General features: G+C 55.2%; 1 protein-coding gene across 4 annotated transcripts in view; it reads left to right on the top strand.

Moving 5' to 3' along the window:
• Positions 1-15,079, top strand: part of PLXNA2 (plexin A2) — a 141,926-nt gene that overhangs the window by 63,403 nt on the left and 63,444 nt on the right. The window lies entirely within an intron of this gene.

Genomic DNA, 15,079 nt, shown 5'->3' on the forward strand with positions numbered 1-15,079 from the left:
CTTTTGAGGGCTTTGCTGACACCTCCCGTGCAGGAGGAAAAGCCTCCCCAGCAAACCCATCACAAACCCCCAAATTTCCAGTGGCTGCTCCCCTTTGTGGGTGCCCTGAGAGGACTCAGGGGTTTGATCTGGAGCTGTCAGGGCAGCTTTAGGTTGGATTTTAGGGAAAGGTTCTTCCCCCAGAGGTGCTGGCACTGCCCAGGCTCCCCAGGAAATGGGCACAGCCCTGAGGCTGCCACAGCTCCAGGAGCATTTGGACAGCACTGCCAGGGGTGCCCAGGGTGGGATTTTGGGGTGTCTGTGCAGGGCAGGGTTTGGAATTGATCCTTGTGGGTCCCTTCAGCTCAGGCCACGATTCTCTGATCCTTTTCCTGCCTGTACAAAGTGCTGCTGAGGCTCCCTCTGCACTGGAATTCCACAGCCTGGGAATCGAGAGAGAGAAGCAGGATGCCCTTGTTGCTGTAAATCTGCTCTTGGAGTCTAAACCATCCCTTCAGGGCTCCTCTTCAGCCTTGAGCCAAGTCTGGCACCTTATCACAGGCTGAGATGCCCGAGGTTGCCACGGGCAGGGCCAGCCCAGCTCTGTCTTCCCTATGGGAAAAGCAAAATGCCTTGTCAGAGGAGTAAACTGGGAGAATCCAATGAACTTTCCAGTCTCCAATGCAAACAACGTGTTAAACCTCAGCCCAGCCTGATTTGGTGTGCACAGCGGGGAGGGAGGATCCCCTCAGAGTGATCCAGCCTTGTGTTCTGGAGGCTCTCAGCATTCCCTGGGTTTGCTGTGGCCCTGGAGCTTGGCTGTGGTGTCTCCTGAGATGTTTCCTTGGTCCCCACTGATGTGTCCATGGGTGGGGACAGACCCGTGTCCTATACCCAGCCATGCCCGGCTCCTTCTGTGGGAAAAGGGCTTAGAGCTCATTTTCCTCCAGAACTCGGGAGTTTGGGATATGCTTAGGATGGCTCGTTCCTCACGCTGCCCGTCAGGTTCCTAAATTATTTTTGACAGCCGCGTGTAATGATATACAAATGGGAAAGTGATGGAGTAGCAGAAAATTGACTGGCAAGGACAGCGTGATGGAGTTGGAGAGCAATCCCTGCTAAAAAGCCGTGGAGACTGCGGAGAGTTCCTGGAGCAAACACAAGGCAGGGCCCTCGCCAGGCTGTGGAAGCACAATGACACCTCTCCATGACCTTTAAAGCTACTTAGGGCACTCAGATGCTTTGGATTTCCAAGGCTCTATAAAATTACACAAACCTGCCATGCCTGGCACGTTCCTCCCAGGTTTCTGCAGTGTTTGAACAGTTTGAAGAAGCCTGAATGGCTCAGAAATGGGGAATTGAGGGCTGCTCGTGTGCCTGCCCTGTGTGCAGCAGCCTTTGTGGCTCTGGAGAAGATTTGAGCAGGGTCTGGGCTGGCTGTGCTGAATGTCCCCAGCATTGCCACAGAGTTCCCCTGGAAAGGCAGCATCTCGTGGGATGTGGGCTCTGAGGGATGAACCTTGCAGCTCTGCCAGCCAGGATTCATGGAATCCTCAAGTATGGAAGGGACCCACAAGGATCATCCAGTCCAAATCCTGCCCAGACACCCCAAAGTCCCACCCTGTGCATATCATAAAAATGTGGCAGACCCCGGCTCAGGGAAGAAATGATGATGTCTGCTCCAGATCAGAAGGCTGAAGGACAGCTTTATTAAAAATACACTGCATTACATTAATATACTATTTAAAGAGAGACTATACTATTCTACATACTTATTTCTTACTTACCTAACAAAACACTCGTGACTCTGTGCTGAGAGTCCAACCCAGCTGTATCCCATCAGTCACTGACCCCAAAAACTTCACCAGAATCCAACCCAGCCATCCCTGCAGGTGAACAATCTCCAACCACATCCCACATGGGGAAAAGCAAGGAGCAGAGATAAAGATTGTTCTCTCTTCTTCTCCCTGTGCTTCTCCTGAGAGACAGAATCGTGTCTCTGTGTCCAGAGAGTGTGAATGCCACACGTGGATCCCTGGGAGCAGTGCCCAAACGCTCCTGGAGCTCCGGCAGCCTCGGGGCCGTGCCCATTCCCTGGGCAGTGCCCAGCACTGGTCGCCCACTCTGGGATGCGGGGTGCTGTGCTGGAAAAGCAGGCAGAGGGAAATGGGCACTGAAGGAGGCAGAGGGGCCGGATGGCACCAGCGGGTGCCCAGCCCCTTCTCTGGGCAGAGCTGCCGCTCGGCGATCCTGCCGGGCACACGCGAGGCGCGGGGCAGAGCCGAGGCTGGGCCAGTGGAGCGATGCCTGCGCGTGCCAAGAAAACAAACAGAAAGGGCCAGTCAAAGCTTTTCAGTGTCACTGACACCCTGGGACGTGCCAGGCCCGGGAACAAAGCCGGCATTGAGGCGCAGCACGGCCTGGGAGGCTGCTGGCAGTGGGCAGATGTGGGGCTGTGCCCACCCTGCTGCCCACGGTGGGCGGCAGGACACGGCCTGGGCCGGCTCCTCAGCGAGGAGGGCAAACCAAATGTGGCCTCCCCGTCCCCCTGCATGCCAGGGTGGCAGGGGGCCAGGCACTGAGGGGCTCTGTGGGACAGCAGAACATTCCTGCTCCCCGCCAGGCAAAGGCAGCTCCGGGTGGCAGGGCATGGGTGGCTTGGGGACATTGGGCCGGGCACAGAGTGCTGGCAGCGATTTGGGGCACACCTTGCCTGTGTGCCCTGTGAAAGTGCCAGCCCAGCAGGCTCTGGGGATGGACAGGGCCCTCCACCCGTGCTGTGCCCCACTGCAGTGCCCTCCCTCGCCCAGGAGCTGGGACGGTGTTTCCTCGCTGCTGGCAGCAGCTGTGCCCTGCTGTGCTGTGTGAGCACTGCTGCACTGTGATGTGAAATAACTCACCTACTTACTTTAAGATGTAAAAGAAAAAAAGGAGATAATTTTATTTCTGACCTCGCAATTTATAGAACTTTAAAAATGAATTGGAGGATGAAATTGCTACTTCTCCAACCACACTGGTCAAATTAACAGTCTATTACTTCTGTCTTCTTACAAAGAAGAATATAAAATAATCATTATTTATATGAACACTACATGAGAAACATTAGTAGAAATTTGTAAACATAAGAAAGTTTAGGAAACTTTTAAAAGAACTTTAAAACTTTTAAAAAACCAGGGTGGCACGATGCCTGTTCTAGCAGGGCTGCAGCTCCTCTGGCATCTCCAGGAACGCTCTGCAGGCCCGGGACACGCACCCCACGTTGGGGACCAGGCGTGACCCGGGTCTGTGCCTTTGGCTGCTTTGCTCCAGCACAGGAATGCAAGGGTTAAGCTCAGGGCCCCTCTGGAGAGGGGGAAATAACCCGGGGGACCCCGGGGTCCCTCGCTGCGCTCCAGCTGCCTCCGTGCATGTGCTGCTCATTTTTCATCCTGAGCACAGCTGCCGCCGGCAGCTCTGTCCGACCCCTGCTCCTGCCAGTTTTATGAGAGAGAATAAAGAGGGGGAGCACATAAAGCACCGAGGTTCATCTGCCAATTGTCAGGCTGCCGGGGCAGCGGGGAGCGAGCCGTGGCGGGCACCTTTTCATTAGCAGCGTTTTTATTCATCCCCGCGAGCTGCTCTCCTGTTCCGAGGGGGGACCCGCTGCTGCTGCCGTGTTTTCCTCGGGTTTTGGCCCTGATTAGCTGGGTGGGATGGCAGGAGCTGCCTTCCCTGGGATCTCTCCCGGCGTGCGCAGATCGATGCCATCAGCACAGCCTGAGCACCGGGGCTGGCAGAGCCCCAGGCTGCCCCTCTTGCTTCAGCTGGGTAATGAGGAGCTCTGGAGAGGGGGAAGAGAGGTCACACGTGGAGTGGGACTATTAACCCCGTCCCTTGCCAGCCAGCCTGCGGTGGATGCCCCTGGAGCAGCTGCTCCCAGCAGGACGGCAGCTGGGGCACTGCCAGGGGCACTCGCCCCCGGTGGGAGCTTTGCAGCTGACGAGCATCACGCCAGGGACCACGTTTGGTCCAGAAGTGGTGCTTTCACACCTTTCACGCGGCACAAAGAGCCGCCCTGGTGGGTCCCTGTGCCCTGCTCCCTGCCAGAGGCAGAAGGCAGAGCAGGTCGTGGATCCACCAGCTCTTGCCCTGCTTTTTGCTGTCCTTAATGAACTGATCCCTGCCAGCTGCTCAGTGCCATCCACTTCCAGCCTCCTGGGGTAATAATTCGCCTTGTTCCCGGCCTCCCTGGGAGCTGAGGGCTCCATTCCCCACAGAAGTTGGTGAATTTTGCCCTCTGCCCAGAGCTTTTCCTGGAGCTATCTGTAGGTAGGCTCGGCAGCAGTCTGCAGGATCCCCCTCGCAGTCTGTTGGGTCTGGTGCTGTACTGGCGCCAGTGATATTTATGGAAATGCATGCACAAGTTCCTCAGGCTCCGGTGGAGCAGAAATAGTCTCGTGGCATTATTTGCCCAAAACGCCACCGTTCTGAGAGCCAGATCCGGCCACTGAGAAGTTAATGTCAAAGCAACTGCTTACAGCAGGAGCTGAGGTGGCTGCCAGGGACAAGTGCCTCGGTGTGGCAGCCCTGGGAGTATTAATGCAGCAATTCTGGGGTTTGAGTGGAGGCTCGGGGCTCCTGCCAGCCCTGCCTCCCGTCAGAGCAGCGTGGCAGCCCTGGGAGTGTTAATGCAGCAGTTCTGGGGTTTGAGTGGAGGCTCGGGGCTCCTGCCAGCCCTGCCTCCCGTCAGAGCAGCGCCACAGCCCCAGAGCTGCACTTTGATTCCGCATCTCCCATGCAGCACAACAGCAGCCCAAGGAGAAGCAGGTAAAGATCAAAGCTAAACCCTCTAGCCTGGCTACAAAAACCATCCCAGCTTTCCTTTCCCACACCGGGAGGCCTGTGGTTGGTGCTTCCACTTTCCCAGGGGCTCTTCCAAGCCGCAGGCAGCCGTGTTTGCTCTGGAGGGGAGGCGAGGGCAGGGGGTGTTTAAAGAGCTCACTTGTGGTGGCACCGCAAATGAAGTCATGTCCCGAGGGCCGGGGATGTTGTGGGCAGGGTTTGATGGGGGAAAACCGCCGTGCTGTGACTCGTGACCCAGCAAAACCCCCAATTGTGTGTTTAAGAAAGCCCAGGCTGGAGCTGCTTCCTTTGCCTCCGTCCTGGCACGCTGCCCTTGGCTGGGGCTGGGATCACTCATGCTGTGGTTAGGGCTGCTCAGGAGTCACCCCAGTCGTTAGGAAAGGAATGTTAAAGGGCTGTTGTGTAAACCCACCGCTATCTGAGCAGGCCTTGTTTTCCGTGTAAATCTGCTGCAGGGAATGATTTAACCTTCATCGTATTTTTTTTTTTTTATTTCATTAAGTAAGATTTATACAGGTATGGTATTGGAAAGGTCATCCAGCCCTTGAGCTCTGGGAAGAGCTCTGGGCACTCCTCCCTCTCCACTTGGCTGTTTTACCCTGGTTTCGGCTGGGGAAGCACCAAGCCTGAGTTTTGTTGCCTCCTGGGAAGTGAATTTATCCCTGCCTGGTACACAGAGCCCCTGGGCCCTCCTGCCCCATTCCCACACTCAGAGAATCCCCCAGCAGCAGCATTTCAGCTGCAGCTCCCTGGAGCTGCTGGCTGGCCTTTCCCCGGGGGCTTGCATCCCAGCTGGGAGGAAGCAGGGAGTTATTCCCCTCCTCTCCCTCAGGAAATTTGGGATGTTGGATCTGCAGCAGTGACCTGGGCTCAGGATCTCTGGATGCTTCACTGCTCCTGTACCCCTGAAATGAGATCTTTTATGTCTTTCTTGTACACTGACATGTGATGAGGCTGAGTGAGGGTTTTTTTAGCAGATATTTCAGATCCTCTAGCAGCAAGACATCGGTGGTTTGCCAGCAGAGCCGGGTGTGCTTTAGTGCTCTGAGCATCCCCAGCCTTCCAGGACACTCCAGCCAGGCATGGAGCTTCACAGGCTGAGGCAGCAGAGCTGGGAAGAGCTTTTGCAGCTTTTCTAGCAGCAACCTGTTCTCCAGAGCTTTTTGAACCCTGAGAACAGATGGCTGGGCTGGAGGCTGAGATGCAAGGACAAGGGACTCGTGTTGACATTACCTTTACCAGAGTGCCTTTCATCATTAGCATGTAAATGCCAGCAAACACCCAGGAATTATCCATCTATGATCTCTTCATCAGAAGAGGCCTCTGATCAGGTTAATCTCACTTTCCCAGCGTGGAAAGGAGGATGCTGAGCAGCTGTACCCACCAGCAAGGGGAAGCGGCGTGACTCTCTGAGAGGGAAGGATGCTGCGAGCATCAGGTTTGAAGTGGCTGTCAGTGATTGCTCTGCCTCCTGCACAGCACTGCCAGGGCTGAAACAGCAGGGCTGAGGGTGGTGATTGAGCCTGATGGGGCTGCTCCTCCGGGCCAGGGGCCCTGAACACCTTGGCCGGGTGCCCTGAGCACCTTGGCCGGGTGCTGAGCAGCACAGCTCTCCCGTGGGCAGGGGGAAGCTCCAGCCCGGTGCATTTCCCATCCTCTCAGTGATCCCCTCTCCCTCTGGAGAAGCAGAAGCCAAAGCAAGCATGGGGGAGCGTGGAGGAAATGTGTTTTAACAGTAAATACGGCCTTGTTATTTATCAATGCAGAGTAATTGAAGTAATTTCATGTCAGTTTTAAATGCAGCACCCAGGGATCTAATCTATCTGTCTAATATTAATGGGGAATATTTGCTTGCCTCATTCATTCATTACTGTTTTCATTAAGACTCCAGTCCCATTTAGGAGTCTGTTTATCATTTTAAACTATACTGTTTTATCTTAGCCTGCCACAATCCTTTTTAAGGACTGAAGTGAATCCGTGAGTTGCAGGCTGGCAGCCTGGGGGAAGGGGCTCTGCTGTCTGGCGTGTGCTTTTCCTGGGAGCCAGGAGAAACAGACTGCAGGCACTCACAGTCTGCCTGGGATCCACAGCCCGGGATGCAGGGCTCCTCAGCAGAGCTGCTGCCTGTGCTCCCCAGCGTGGCTATCCCTGCTGGGACTCTGCAGCTGCAGCGTGCCCACGCAGCCCGGGAAGCTGCTCGGAGCAGGGATGCTGCTGATAAATGCTCAGGGTGCTTCCAGCTGGCTGCTCTGGCTCCTCACAGGGTGTGTTCCCCTCTAAGGCATCCCCACCTTCAGGGTGTCACAGAACCACAGAATGGTTTGGCCTGGAAGGGACCTCAAAGCCCATCCAGTGCCACCCCCTGCCATGGCAGGGACACCTCCCACTGTCCCCGGTGCTCCAAACCCCAGCCAGCCTGGCCTTGGGCACTGCCAGGGATCCAGGGGCAGCCCCAGCTGCTCTGGGCACCTGTGCCAGGGTGTGCCACCCTCCCAGAGTGGAATCTCTCCCACTGCCCAGTGCCAGGGGCTCTGTCCCTGTCTCTGCTCCCCTCCTGGAGCCGGGGGGAGCCCAGGCATCACCTGCAGGGCTGGGCAGCCCTGAGCTGGAGGCGTCCAAGCCTAATTAGAGTCCCGGGGAAGGGGAGCTCTGTGCTGTTCACGCCTCTCTGGCAAAATGCTGGGAGTAAAACAGTAATTTTTATAAGCAGAGCCCAGTGGTGAGCACTCATTGAACACCTAATTACATTGGTTACTGCTCCAAAGCCATTCCGAATTGCATTTCTGCTGCTTTCTCGCCAAACAGAGAGGGGAAGAAGCGCACACTTTATAATTATTCACCTTAATTAACTTTCTGAGCTTTTGTTAAAACTTTTAGCTGACTGCAGGGAGCACGCCAGGAGTTCCATGGCAGCCGGGCAAAGCCCAGGACTCAGAGGCCGTGAGCTGGTGCGAGATGAAAGTTTGCTGTGTTGGACTGATCCCCACCTGAGCCCGGAAATTTTGGAAGGCTGCCCCCCTTTTATCCTGATTAATTAGTTCCCCTGAGGCCTGGGCCAATCAAAGGGCAGTGCTCAGCAGCTGGTGGCCACGGCGGGGTGGCAGCAGGAGATGGTGCCAACACGTCCTGGAGCCACTTGTGATGGCAGCGGTGATGGCCCCTGGCAGGAGCACGGGGCTGTGCCCCGGCTGCTCCAGGAACATCATCCTGCAATCCCACAGGGGCCTCCCACGGGAGCAGGGAGGCTGTGGCACCCTGGCAGGTGAGGAGCAGGGGAGGTCCTGCCTGGATCACGGCTTCCAGGAGCTCCTTCCACCCTTTTTGTGCAGTCAGGAGTGAAATGGTCACTCCCCTGAGGTGTGGTGTCTTCCCAGGGATCCAGGGACGTGGATCCATCACAGCAGAGCTCTGTCCCTGTAGGGGAGACCTTTAGCATCACATTCCTCATTATTGGCACCCTCATCCCCCCCTTTTCTTGTCAGGGAGAGGTTCTGTGGGTCAGATCTGCAAGAAAATGAGTGGTTTAGGGTCCCAAAGGAGAAGGATCTGTGGGGGTCCTGTCCTCCCCAGCTGCCCTCCCTGTGTGGGGACACCGAGCTGTCACCAGCACCCCGGGGCAGGAGCAGCTCAGAGGAGCCTGCACCTCATTGTTTAATCCACGAATTTGGCTGCATTTGCCATTCCAGGAGCTCCTGTGCATTCCTCAGCCAGGTCTGTGCCCCAGATTCCATTTCAGCGCTGAAGATGGAAGGATTCCCTCCCGGTTCTGGGTGTTTGCCCAGCTCTGGAGGCAGCGGGCACAGGAGAGGCATGAGGGGCAGAGCCAGGACACAGAGGAGAGGGCAGAGGGGGATTTTAACCACAAACCACTGAGGAGCAGTGGAGGTGCCGTGCGTGCCAGCCCCAGTGCAGGTGTCCTGTGCCAGGCAGGATGTCGGAACCCCGCCCTGGTTCAGGGGCTCTGTGTGCTGGAAGTCTCTCCTCCAACCTTCCTTCCAAAGAAAGGCTCAGCAGTCTCTGTTGTTGGGTCTCAAGGCAGTTTATTGCGAGTTATATAAAAGATTTTCTTCTGGGGCTGCTGTGGTTTGCTCACAGCTCAGGCAGAGGCACACACACACCCTGACATCCTCTCTGACTGCTGTCTTCTTCTTCTCTCCCCCAGCCCAGGGCTGCTGCTGTCTTTTATATGGTACATTACGTGTGACATGTTTACAGTTTTTCCCAATGCCTATTACCTATATTAAATGGTGATTTTCTACTCTAAACCAATCTGTGAGTGCCAACATCACCAAGAACATGGAGGTGAGGAAGGAGAAAGAGGAAGAACAGGATCAGCCTACTTTCCTCCATCTTAAAACTTCTGACTCCCATGTACAAAGCAAAAACCCCCCTGTACAGGTGTTAAAACTCCTTGTACAATAATAAAAAATTCTTCCGTCTACTTTGTGACTACTTCTACTCTAGTATCTAAACTTTTGTGACTTCTTGTTCCACCTGCAAAGTTGGTAACTCATTCCATGGCTCAAACCCAAAATCACAGCTGTTTCCAGCTGCCTGCCAGGGTCTCAAATGCTTCTGACCTGGGCCCAGATCATCCAAAAATGTCTGAGGGACATTTTGAGTTCCGACAGCAGGAGGCAGAGCTGGGGCGCCCCAGGCACTCTGTGGCTGCCACACCGAGCTGGCACCGCTGTGCCAGCCCGAGCAGGGGGGGGATGCCAGAGTGGGACCCCAAAGGCTGGGCTGAGCCCCCGGCCACAGCTGGGAGCCCGGAGGGGTGAGGGATGGCCCAGCCGGTGCCAGGCAGGGGCAGCTGCCCCCGTGCCCACCCTGCAGCCCCGGAGGGTCACTGTCACCTGCTGGCAGCAGGGCAGGGGCTGCCAGGGCGAGCAGAGGCAGCGTGCCACGCACGGTCACGCGCTGGAGATGGGAATCATTTCCCCTCTGCGCTGCCGCTGGGAGCGGGGCTGGGATCTCTGCCTGGCACTCTGTTATTCCAACAAACCCCGCTCAGATGTTCCATATTGATGTGATGATTAACTGGAGCCGTGGTAAACCACAGGAAAGTGTTTGTCTGCAGGAGCCCGTGTGCCAGAACACGAGGCTGCTCCGAGCCCTGCCGCGATGCTGGGCCGCATGGAGGCAGGAAACTCTGGCTTGAGGGCGATTTTCCTGCTTCAGCAAGCCTGACTTCGGGATATTTGCTATTTTTTCAGTCTGTCTTGCTTCCCAGAGGAGGCTGTCCCTGCTTCCATCGCCTCCCTCGGGGGGCTGGCAGGGCACGGGGAGGGTCTGGGGGTGCCCAGGGTTGGGAATGTTTGCAGCAGATCTGATCCCTCGCTGGGAGAGTGACGGGGTCCCCGTGCTCCAGCACAGCTTGTCCTCCTCAGATGTTAATGAGGTTCTTGTAGCAGCAAAGCCAAGGCTGCAAAGGCTGCCTGGATCAGAGTTGAAGGGGCTCTCCGGTGCCTCTGCAGTGCTGTAATTAAATAATCCCCTCGTAGCCATGGCAACGTTGTCTCCGTGTCCTCTCCCACTCGCTGCCTCTCTGCCAGAACTTCCCGGCGTTGATTTGGTTCTGACAGCCCGGCGGGGGCTCTCAGACCTCCCTGCTGTGCTGGGGGCGTGGGACAGCAGAGCTGCTGCCCCTCACCTGCTCCGGGCCTTCCTGTGCCACAGGGATGGATGCTGGAGCCCTTCCCCGCTTTGGGAGCTCCACAGCATCCCTGGGATGCTCCTCGGTGATTTGTGCTTAAAATTCCCTTTTCCCCTCTCCTCTGTGGCCTGGCTGTGCCCCATGGATGCATTTCCTGCATCCCACTGGCTCCTGGTCCTTCCACACTCTGGGTGTGTCTGAGATCTCCACCAGGCAGGAGCAGCAGATTCAGGCAGGGATTTCCAATCTGGAAGAAGATTCCAGGTAGGGATTTCCAGTCTGGAATCAGTTTCCAGGTAGGGATTTCCAATATGGAATCAGTTTCCAGGTAGGGATTTGCAGTCTGGAATCAGTTTCCAGGTAGGGATATCCAATCTGGAATCAGTTTCCAGGTAGGGATTTCCAATCCAGAATCAGTTTCCAGGTAGGGATTTCCAGTCTGGAATCAGTTTCCAGGTAGGGATTTCCAATCCAGAATCAGTTTCCAGGCAGGGATTTCCAATCTGGAAGAAGATTCCAGGTAGGGATTTCCAATCCAGAATCAGTTTCCAGGTAGGGATTTCCAATCTGGAATCAGTTTCCAGGTAGGGATATCCAATCTGGAATAAGATTCCAGGTAGAGATTTCCAGTCTGGAATCAGTTTCCAGGTAGGAATTTCCAATCCGGAATCAGTTTCCAGGTAGGGATTTCCAATCCGGAATCAGTTTCCAGGTAGGGATTTCCAGTCTGGAATCAGTTTCAGGTAGGGATTTCCAGTCTGGAACCAGTTTCCAGGTAGGGATTTCCAGTCTGGAACCAGTTTCCAGGTAGGGATTTCCACAGCCCGAGGCAGATTGCAGCCACGTGCCTTGCTCAGCAAAGCCAGCGCGTTCCCACCCTGCACACTGGGATTTTTTTGGCAAAGGTGCCCAGCAGGATATTGCACCTGGAGCTCTGCTTGGAGGCACAGGAGGAGGAGCAGGGGGAAGAGTCTGTCAGACTTTTCACAGCCCTTGGGAAAGTCTGACTTTATTTTCCCTGTCACCCTGACACATTAATGGCTGAGCTGAGGCGTCCTCCTTGCTCCTTCCCACACTTTTTCACGTCTCCTGCCCCGGCACAAAGCAGAGTTTGCTCATGAATAAAGGAAAGAATCAAATCTCATTGGAAAGTTCATCAACTTTGGGCTCCTGCTCAGTGAGTGATAGATGGCTTTAATTACACTGAACTAGTTGGCATCTCTACTCCACTCTCCAAAGTCATTAAAAATAGATTTTCTGTTTGAACTCCAGCCCCCTGAGGGGTCTGTGGGCAGCCTGCTGTGGCTGTGAGATGCTCCAGGGGCTGTCTCCAGCCAGAGCAGGTCACAGGCCTGGGCTGGTAGCACGCAAAAGCTGTGGCAACTCTGCTTTGGCTGTGTTTATTTATTTATTTAGTATTTATTTAATATTTATTCGCTTGTTTGTTTATTTATTTTGAATTGCTTTCTTACAGTTTTTTGTTCCTGGGGCTGGCAGAGTAGAAATTCCTGTGTTTTGGAGAGTCTGTATTGGGGTTTTTTTGAGGTTTTGTTTGTTTGTTTTGTTGTGGGTTTTTTTAATGTATTTTATTTTGCTGGTGTTAGAGGTCAGGCAGTCAGTGACAGTAATAATGAGGCTTTTTCATTTCATGGCTGAGCAGCAGGTCCATTTTGGCAGGGAGGGCAGGGAGAGAGGTCACAGCTGGGCTGGGGGGAGCAGGGCTGTGCCCTCAGGAGCCAGGAGATCCCCAGCAGCACTGGATCCTTGGCTGCTGTCCTTCACACAGATGCTCCTCCAGAGACACTGTTCAAAACCTCTGTGTGGTTTTTAAAGAATTATCATGTGCAGAAGCCGCAGCTCCTGAGCAGAAAAAGAAACGAAGCGCTCAACATCAAATCATCTCTAATGAACTCTTATTCACATAATTCCAACCCTCCGTTATTTATAGAGCGCAGCGAGAGCATCCAGCTCCTCACAAACATGAAACAAGCCCTGAGCTGCATTTAAATCACGGGCACAGATCCTGCCAAGCCTCCCTCTGAGCGGTGGATCCGCAGTGCTGGGGGATTTTGGGGCTGTCCTGACCCCCAGGCTGCTCAGCGTGCTGGGCTGATTTTAGGGGAAGCCCAGCGACATCCCTGGGCGCATCCTGTGCTGGCTGGTGTCTCCCACAGGGAGCTTTTTGGTGTGAAAAACCTGTGTTTGCTGCTGGTTCTGCAGCCAAGAGCTGCAGCAATGGTCTGCACTGGGAAGTGCTGGGAGCTCACTGGGCCTGGGCAGGAATGAGCCCTGTTTGGGCATCCTGGGCGGCTCTTCTGTCATCAGGCCCCTAGGCTAGTTCCCACCCCATCATTTTTAGCTTTATTTTAGCACTGTAAAGTGCTTTTTTGCTCCTTGGAAGGAGGAGGCAAAGCAGCAAAAAGCACATCACCTGTGGCCAGCTGGGCACAGCCCCTGCCAGGGCACCCAGCCCCTCTGCAGCCAGCAGCCAGACCCCAGCCCTCCATCCGCACCTCTGACCCGAATTTCTGCTCTCCGTTCCCAAAGCTCTCCCCATCCAGCTGAAGGCACTGCCAGCTCTGTCCCTCATTTCCAGCATCCCACAGCGAGCCCTGCGCTCTCCCCAGGGCTCCACCACGGCCACAAAACCCCAACCCCGGCGATTTCTGTTCCAGGAAAAGCTGTCGAGCGGGGCTGAGGAAACAAGAAGAACAGCAGCCCTATTGGTGCGGTGCTCGGAGAGGAACTGGGCTCTCACTGTGCCAGCAGCACCCGGTGGGACAGTGGCTGTTGTGTGGCAGACACTGCTCCTTTCAGCGCGGCCGCTGCGAGCCGGGTGCTGTTGTGACGGACGGAGCCGGAGCATCCAGCGCCCCTTGGGATTCCCAGCCAGTCGCAGGCAGCGCTCCGGGGGCCCCAGAGCCGTGGGGATGCTGGAACTCAAAATGTCCTTCAGACATTTTTAGAGGTTCCAGGCCTCGGTCAGAAGCATTTGAGACCCTGGCAGGCAGCTGCAAACAGCTGTGATTTTGAGTTTGAGTCATGCTTTGAAGGTGGAACAAGCAGTCACAAAGGGTTAGATAGTATAGTAAAAGTAGTTACAAAACAGAGGGGAAATTTTTTTAGTATTGTACAGGGGGGTTTTAGCACCTGTACAGGGGGGTGTTTACTTTGTACATGGGGGTCAGAAGTTCTAAGATGGAGGAAAGTGGGCTGATCCTGTCCTTCCTCCTTCTTCTTCCTTGCCTCCATGTTCTCGGTGATGTTGGCACTCACAGATTGGTTTAGAGTAGAAAAGCACCATTTAACATAGGTAATAGGTATTGGGGAAAACTGTAAACATAACACATAATATATCATATAAAAGATAGCAGCAGCCCTGGGTGGGGAGAGAAGAAGACACAGACAGAGAGGATGTCAGGGTGTGTGTGTGCCTCTGCCTGGGCTGCTGACCCAACAGCCGTAGCCCGAGAAGAAAATCTTTTATATAACTCACAATAAACTGCCTTGAGACCGAACAACAAGAGGCTGCGGAGTTTTTCTTTGAAAGCTCAGGTTGGAGGAGAGATTTCATCACCACATGAGACCCCAGACCAAGCCCAGGGGTTCTCACACGGGGAGGCTGGCAGAGGATTATCTGCAGCAGCTGGGAGGAATGGGAATAAAATCGCGGAATTATGGAACTGCCTGGGACGGAAGGGAGCTTAAAAATCACCTGGAGGCCTCCCGCTGTCCCAGGTCGTGCCAAGGTCTGTCCAGCCTGGCTTTGAACGCCTCCAGGGACAGGGAGTCCACAGTCTCTTGAGTTCCAGTGCCTCCTTACAGGAAGGAATTTCTTCCACATTTTGTAGAGGGAACACTACAGGAGCTGGAGATGCAAGCCCACCCTGCTGCTGGAGGTGGAACGGGGTGGGTTGGAAAGGTTGAAGTGGTTAAAAATGCTGGAGGTGGAACAGGATGGGTTGGAAAGGTTGAAGTGGTTAAAAAGGTTACCGATGTCTTGGCTGGGGCCAGGCAGTGACCTGTGGCTGAAGCCTGGTGCTGTGTTGAAGCCTCTGGGGGTTTCAGTGCTGGTAAATAGGTCAGGACCGTGCTGCTCCTCGGCGTCAGGCAGGACCTTCCTCGTGTGCTGTGGTGGGAGAGGGTTTGCAGCAGCCTTTGGGGTTCTCCCACCTGTGGCATCCCTGCCTGGAGGGGACAGCTGGGCCAGGCCTGGGGCCCCAGTGGCTGCTGCTGGAAGGGCTCAGAGTGAAACACCCCCCAGACCCCACAAGCTGCCACCATGCCAGTGATTTATCCCCTGCAGCAGCTGCCCGGGTGCGGGGTGAGGCAGCAAAGCGTGAATCAGTAAATCAGGGAGGGGAGGGGAGGGGAGGCTCCAGCCCCGGGGAGGCTCTGTCAGCGGGGTCCCAGGAAAACCCGAGGAAGAGCTGGGGCTCAGCATGCCCAGGACTCCCCCAGCCCCCAATAATTCCCATTCCTGGATGTGGGAACAAACTCATTTTGGGATCTGCTGCAGTGTGGCTCTGAGGGGCGCAGGGGGCTCTGGGGCTGCTCTGGCCGTGCTGGGGACAGCAGCACTCAGTGTGTGTGTTCCTTGCA

Source organism: Lonchura striata, chromosome 26 (assembly GCF_050655825.1).
Source record: "Lonchura striata isolate lonStrDom1 chromosome 26, ASM5065582v1, whole genome shotgun sequence".
Taxonomy (NCBI): domain Eukaryota; kingdom Metazoa; phylum Chordata; class Aves; order Passeriformes; family Estrildidae; genus Lonchura; species Lonchura striata.